The sequence below is a fragment of the Octodon degus genome, unplaced genomic scaffold, assembly GCF_000260255.1.
Source record: "Octodon degus isolate 3935 unplaced genomic scaffold, OctDeg1.0 scaffold01558, whole genome shotgun sequence".
In the NCBI taxonomy this organism is placed as follows: Eukaryota; Metazoa; Chordata; class Mammalia; order Rodentia; family Octodontidae; genus Octodon; species Octodon degus.
The window spans coordinates 1-7,710 of NW_004526134.1; the positions used below are offsets into that span (position 1 = coordinate 1).

Consider the following 7,710-nt stretch of genomic DNA (forward strand, 5'->3'; position numbering starts at 1 on the left):
ATATCTATCCTAACCACTTTGAATACACAGATACAAAATGAACATCCATCTGCATCCCCTTTTTTTGTTAAGTTCCATCATTTAAATATCATAGGTGTGTAAACTCAGCAAAACATTCCAAAAGAGTTCAGTAGTCCGTAATAGTATTGGGTCTTCCGCTTCACTGGCAATGTCAGAAATTGTTGACCTGAGTCCCCTACAGCTCAACAGAACACCATGGCTTTACTTCCTATACTTCACCTTTATTCTTTTCTGCTGGATGGAATAGTCCATTCTTATTTTGAAATTCTGCACCATTTGTACTGTCTTATATTGCTTTGTTTCTGTCACTGTTCTTGTTATTTGTTCTAGTTTTTGTTTTTGTTTTTCCTCTTTAAAATAAAAAAATTCTTCTGTCATTGATTTCTATTTTCATTGTACAGTAGTGGGGTGATGTCTATTCTTTTATATTTACTTAAGCAGGCTTTGTGGACTAGAATTTGATCTAGTATGTGATCTGTTCAGAGAAAAGCTACCATGTGCTGCTGAAAAACTATATTCTATCATAGAAGGTTGGAATATATATCCGTTAAGTCTGTATTTTCAAGGGTGTGATTGAACTCTGAAATTTTCTTTTTTTTTTTTGTGGGGTGTTTTTGTTATTGTTGTTTATAAGGCAGTTCAGCCTGGTCTTGAACTTATCATGTAGCTGAGGCTGGTCTCAAACTTGCAGTAAGCCTCCTGCCTCAGTCTCCCAAGAGATGGGATTATGGGCGTGTGCCACCACACCCAGCTGAAATTCCTCTTTTGTTTAGTTAGTCTCTTTGAAAAAGTAGGGTGTTAAAATCCCACACAACTATGACTGTCTACTTATTTGACCTTTTAATTTTAGCAATTTCTGTTTTATGATGACTGGCAGTGGCGCTGCCAGGTGCTCCAGGATTTGGTGCATGTATGTTCAACAATATTTCTTCTTGGAGTGTTTCCTTAACTAGTATGTAATGACTTTGTCTCTTCTAGTCATTTTTAGCTTGAGGTTCACAATCTCTGATATTAGAAATGCCAGTCCTGCTTCTTTTGGGGGTCCTAGTGTATGAAATGTTGTTTTTAATCCTTTAATTTTTAGTCTAGGAAATCTTTTTGGATAATTTTTTTTAATGTATGTAGTACAGGGTCTACAGGGTTTCACTACACAGATCAGACTCGTAGTGATCCTCCTGTTTTTCAGCCTCCCAGGTGCTGGGGTTACAGACTGGCAGTACCACTCCCAGCCTCAGTTGCCATCTCAGTGTGCCCCAGGGGCAAGGCTGGCACAGCATGCTGGGGATCGAACCCCAGTCCCTGCACCTGCCTAAGCAGGTGCTTTAGTCCACTGAACTATCTGGTCGGCTCTTTTTAGATAAGTTTCAGTGCATTAAATTGCTAGATTCTGGTTTGGATTTTTTTTTTCTTCAGTGGGTGTTTTTAATTGAAGAGTTGAGGCCACTAATATTTAGCAGTATAACTGAGATGTACTGGTTATTATCTTTGCCTTCTTTACCTGTTGGCATTTTTTCTTTCCTTTTTTTTTTATTTATGTATTTGATACAGGGTCTCACTACACAGCTTAGACTCATAGTGATCCTCCTGTTTTCAGCCTCCCCAGCACTGGGATTACATGCATGTGCCACCACTGCCTAGTCTCCGTAGCCAGCTCAGAGAGTTCAGGGGCATGCCAACACAGCATGTGGTGCCCGGGACTGAACCCCAGTCACCTGCACTTGCCTAAGCAGGCACTTAGTCTGTTGAGCTATCTCACTGGCCCCGTTTTGTCTTTCCTGAATTTTTTGTTGTTCTTGCTTTTTATCATTGGCCTTCCTAAGTTTTCTCTGAGTTTTTAGCTATGTCCCATTCATTTTCTGTATCAAGAATATTCTTGAGTATTTCCTTTAGAACTGGTTTAGCGTTCATATATCTTCTGAGCTGCTGTTTTCCATGGAAATATCTTATTTCTGCATCTATTTTGTAGGCTTTCTTTGCTGGGTAAAATAATCTGGACTGGAAATTATTTGTTGTTAGGGCCTGAAATACTTCACGCCAAGCTCTTCTGGCCTTTCGGGCTTATGTTTAGAAGTCTATGTGATGCTAACTGGTTTGCTTTTTATATGTGATTTTTTTTGTTTTTCTCTAGCTGCTTCTAAAAATTTTGTTGTAGGGCTGAATATCTGGTAATTTAATAATGATATATCTTGGTGAGCTGCTTTTTTAATCATAGTTGTTTGGTGTTCTATATGCATCACTTACTTGCATTTTAAACTCTTTTCTTATATTTAGAAAATTTTCACCCATGATTTCTGTCAGCATATTAGTGAATCCATCTGCGGTATCTTCTAGCTTTTCTTTAATTTTAATTAACCTTAGGGTGATCTTGTTGCTGTTATCTAGAACTCTCCAGTCAGGCATTCTACACAATGAGGGCTCTATTTCCTTGCATAAAAGCCCAGGTCCCTGAGCACAGTGCTGAGAGCAATCCCATCTGGGAAAACCACTTGGTTTTGAGATTTCTACTGGCTTAGACTGCATGGGAAGCACCCAGGAAGATCTTTCAGTCATGCAGTGGCTTCTTCAAAAATGCAGTGTTTTGAGATGAGCAGTATAGAATGAGCCTCTCCGAGATTTGGTGTCCACAGACTGGGATATACCAGGATGACAAAGAGAAGAAAGAAAGATGTGAGTTCCCAGGACCTGGAATGGATCTAAAGTGAGAACTAAAGCCCACAGGGATAGCAAGGAGAGAAATTCAACAAAGAACGAAGAGGTGAGTGGTGCTTTCTCCCTGAGTTCAGATTCACTGCATGGGAAGAGTGGCTTGAAACTGCAGACACATGTCAAATGCTGATGACCCCAGAGCACTCCATGGAGAGGCACATCAGTGGAGTACAGCACCGGACACAGCGGACTTCAGTGGATGCAGTGGACAGTAGTAGCAAGCGAGTTATCCCATTAGGACCTCTCACAAGAGAGCAGTTGGCTGGGTGCCATCTTGGAGAGCCATCAACTAAGCTTGAGACTCAGAGCAGCTTCTAGCTCCACCTAGTGGCTTCTAGCTAAATTGAAGCCTGCAGCTGAAGCTGGGACTGCAACAGGCTGGGCATGTCTGCTCTCAGTCTCACAGTGTGAGGCCAGACTGAACTTCAGCGGAAAGAGCAGTGCAGAATGGGTGGGATTATCTTCTACCCCGTGATGGAGCTTCAGCTGGCTTGCTTGGATTGATCAATGTGGGTCTGGATTCTGTATGCCCATGTTGTCTAGTAGTGGCAGCAGAAACACCTTCTGGTAGACATTTTTAAATTTTCGTTCTCTCTCTCTCTCTCTCTCTCTCTCTCTCTCTCTCTCTCTCTCTCTCTTTTTTCCATTTTCAATTCTTGTTTTTATATGAATGTGAACTTGGATTGATCAATGTGGGTCTCGATTCTGTATGCCCATGCTGTCTAGTAGTGGCAGCAGAAACACCTTCTGGTAGACATTTTTAAATTTTCGTTCTCTCTCTTTTTTCCATTTTCAATTCTTGTTTTTATATGAATGTGAACATGGTTTCTAGTTTTGTTGTTGCTTTCTACTGTGAATCAAACTCAGGACCTTGCACTTGTTAGGCAGGTGCTTGTGCCTTTGAGCTCTATCCGTGGCCCCTCTGTTCTGTTCTTGTTTTTTTCTTCTATCTTTTCTTCCTATCTTCTGTAGCAGTTTCCTAAAGTTTGGTGAACCTCTTTTGTCCTCCATCCTTGCTTCTAATATCTTCCTCTTCTTCTATTTCTCGATTTTTTTTCCTCATGGCCCTTTTAAATTTTTCCCTCTGAAGGTAAAATTTCCATATTAAGGGCTTATTTACTGCACATAATTTTCTAGCTTGTTTCAGATTTTGTTATATAATCACAAATCTAGTTCATGCAGTTAGAGGTGGCAAGATAATAGTTACCTCAGTTTGTCATTTTCTAGGCTGTATCTGATGTTATTATTGACTATGTCACATTAACCAAACTGACATAATTGCTCTAACCAGTTCTTCCAGGTATACCAAGACTGAGATTGCCTGAGAGTCAGAAAATACTATAGGGCAACACCAAAGAACCAGGGGCTGGGACAAGCAGGCATCAACTTCTCATCCCCAATACACTGAAGAGGAAGGATCTTACAACAGAATCAAAACCCAAAAGCCAGCTATATTTGGGAGACACCTCAGAAAAGCAGGCATTTCCAAAAGGTTCTAAACAATAATAAAGCCATTTACCATACACAATTTACAAACATCAACCCAGAAATTAAACTTTTTAAAAAGGGTTCAGTGACATAAGCACCTGCCTGGAAAGCACAAGGTCCTGAATTCAATCCCCAATACAAAACAAAACAAAACTCAGAGCATGAAGGAAATTATTAAGATCAGAGAAGAAATCAATGCAATGAAGACTAAGAAAACAATACAAAGAATCAATGAATCAAAAAGTTGCTTCTTTGAAAGAGCAAATAAAGTTAACAAATCTTTAGCTAACCTTATCAAAACAGGGAAGAAAAGATTCAAATCCATGCAAGTAAGACTGAAAAGGGTGAAATCATTCTGCAGAAATCCAGAAGATCATCTAGATCTACTACAAGAACTTGTATTCTATCCAATAAGATTAAAAATGTAGAAGAAATGGACATATTCTGAGATCAATATGAATTACCAAGGCTGAATCAAGAAGATATAAAAATTCTAAATAAACCAGTATCAGTCAATGAAATTGAAGATATAATTTAAAAACTACTAACAAAGCAATTGAAAAATTCATTGCTACATTCTACAAGAAATTTAGGGAAACTTAGTTCTCTTTCCTATCTTGCAAGATGGCGAATGAAAAAACTGAGAAACCAGACACTAAAGAGAAGAAACTCGGAGTTAAGAAAGCTTCTGCCAGTGGTACTCGTAAGATGGTTAAGGTGAAGGAAAAAAAAAAAAAATCCAAGAAGGGGCAGTCCCACTGCAGCCGAAATCCTGTCCTGGTTAGAGGAATTGGTAGATACTCCCGATCTGCTATGTATTCCAGAAAGGCTTTGTACAAGAGAAAGTACACAGCTAATAAATCAAAGGTTGAGGAGAAAAAGCAGGAGAAAGTTCTTGCTAAGATCACAAAACTGGTTGGTGGGGACAAGAATGGAGGTACCCAGGTGGTTAAGCTTCAAAAAATGCCTAGATATTACCCTACTGAAGATGTGCCTTGAAAGTTCTTGAGCCACGACAAGAAACCCTTCAGTCAGCATGTGCGGAAACTTCGAGCTAGCATCACTCCCGGCACCATCTTGATCATCCTCACCAGGCATCACAGAGGCAAGAGAGTGGTCTTCCTGAAGCAGTTGGACAGTGGCTTGCTACTTGTGACGGGGCCTCTTAGCCTTAATCGTGTTCCTTTACAAAGAACACACCAGAAATTTGTCACTGCCACCTCTGCAAAAATTGATATCAGCAAAGTGAAAATCCCTAAACACCTCCCTGATGCTTACTTCAAGAAGAAGCAGCCACGGAAACCCCAACACCAGGAGGGCAAGATCTTTGACACCAACAATGAGAGATACCAGATTTCAGAGCAGCTCAAGGTAGATCAAAAAGTGGTGGACTCACAGATTTTATGGGAAATCAATGCTGTTCCTCAGTTCTGGGGCTACCTGTGATCCATTTTTGCTCTAACAAATGGAATTTATCCTCATAAATTAGTGTTCTAAATTTATTACTAAGAACCTAACTAAATGACTGATACATTAAAAAAATAAATTCTGAGAAGACCTAATACCACGACTTTTCAAATGTTTGAAAAGTCAATGAAATTAAAAGGGAAGCAATACTCCCAAATTAATTTCTGGAAGCAAGAATTGCCCTGATACCAAAACCACAGAAGGACCCAAGCAAGAAAGAAAATTACAGGCCAATCTCCCTAATAAAGATAAATTAAAAGATACTAGCAAGCTGACATGGAGGCACACACCTGTAATTCCAGCACTTGGATGCTGAGGCAGGAGGATTGTTGCAGGTTCAAGACCAGCCTGGGCTACAAAGTGAACTCAAGGCCAGTTTGAACTGCATACTGAGACCCTGTGTCAAAAAAAAAAAAAAAAAAAAAAAAAAAAACAGAATGCAGCAAACTCAAAATTATACACCATGACTAAATAGGATTCATCCCAGGGATGCAGGGGTGGTTCAATATATGCGAATCATTGATATAATAACCATATTAACAGAGCAAAGCTAAAACCATATGATTATCTGAATAGATGCAGAATAAACATTTGACAAAGTCCAATACCCTTCATGTAAAAATCCCTTTTGGGACCACAGATTACAAATTGAATCTGCAGCATGTCCATGCTTGTTCTTGTCCCGACTGTACGCCACACTGGAATACAGAAATTCCCCATCCTTCTCTAGTCACATCTGGAAGCCCTAGGGCTAATGACTGCGGTGGCACTCATAGGGCAAGATAAAACCTGCTCGAGATAATATGCATCTGGTGAAACTATAGTTTCTTCATTGCTTCCATCTCCTCCTTGTCCTTATCCTTTCCAGAATGCTTTGTTCTTATTAGCTCACTATAGTCACCATTACTGCTTCTGGAAATACCCAGTGCCCTTCACTCACTGTCCTTGACTCAAATGTAACGAACAAATTCCAAGGTTCTGGGTGACTCATGGTCTTTTGTTCCCTGATAACAACTGGTCATCCCAGATCTCTGCCTGTACCTCTACTTTGTCTCTTGCTCTTTCTTCCCACTTTTACACTGTAACAACCAGAGTCTCTAATGTAGTTTACTCACTGCAGGGCTCCCTGATAACTGGCACCATGGAAAAGATCTCCAATAAAATCCTACAGAATACTGGAATAGATGGCCTTTACCTCCATCTGACAAAAGCCATCTATGACAAACCCCAATGGCAAACCTCATACTAAATGGACAAAAACTGAAAGTTTTTACTCTAAAATCAGGAATGAGACAAGGATGTTTACTATCACCATTCTTACTCAATGCAGTTCTGGAAACATTAACCAGAGTAATTAAACAAGAGAAATAAATTCAAAGAATAAGGATAGAAAAGGAATAAGTTAAATTATCATTATTTGTGGGTAACATGATACTCTATATAAAAGAATACAAAAACTCTATCAAAAGACTTCAAAATTTAATAACCAAATTCAATATCATAGCTGGATAAAAATCCAACACTCAAAAAACAATAACCTTCCTATGCACAAATAACAAATTCATTGACAGAGAAAATAGAAAAAAATAACACCTTTCACAATACCATCTGCTGTAGTCAGGGCTTACAAGGGAAACAATATAGGACATAGGCCGGGCATATAGCTCAGTGGCTTAAGCATCTGCCTGGCAAGCTCAAGGTCCTGAGTTCAATTCCTAGTACTACAAAGAAATTAAATCAATGAAAATAAAACTAAATGGGCTCGGGAGATAGCTCAGCAGTCTAAGTGCCTGCCTGACAAGTTCAAGGACCCGGGTTCGATCCCTGGCACCACATGCCATGCTGGCTCCAAAACTCCAGGCACACTGTGCCGGTCACCAAAACTGGGAGTGGTGGCGCACACCTGTAATCCCAGTGCTGGGTAGGCTGAGATAGGAAGATCACTACAAGTCCGAGCTGTGTTTCGAGACCATACCAAATAAATAAATAAATTTAAAATAAAATAAAATCTCACTTAAAAAAATAAAA

The 7,710-nt window shown here is 39.6% G+C and overlaps 1 pseudogene; it reads left to right on the top strand.

Moving 5' to 3' along the window:
- The first annotated feature begins 4,839 nt into the window (after window positions 1-4,839).
- On the top strand, window positions 4,840-5,712 carry LOC101572950 (annotated as a pseudogene).
- Window positions 5,713-7,710: the final 1,998 nt, after the last annotated feature.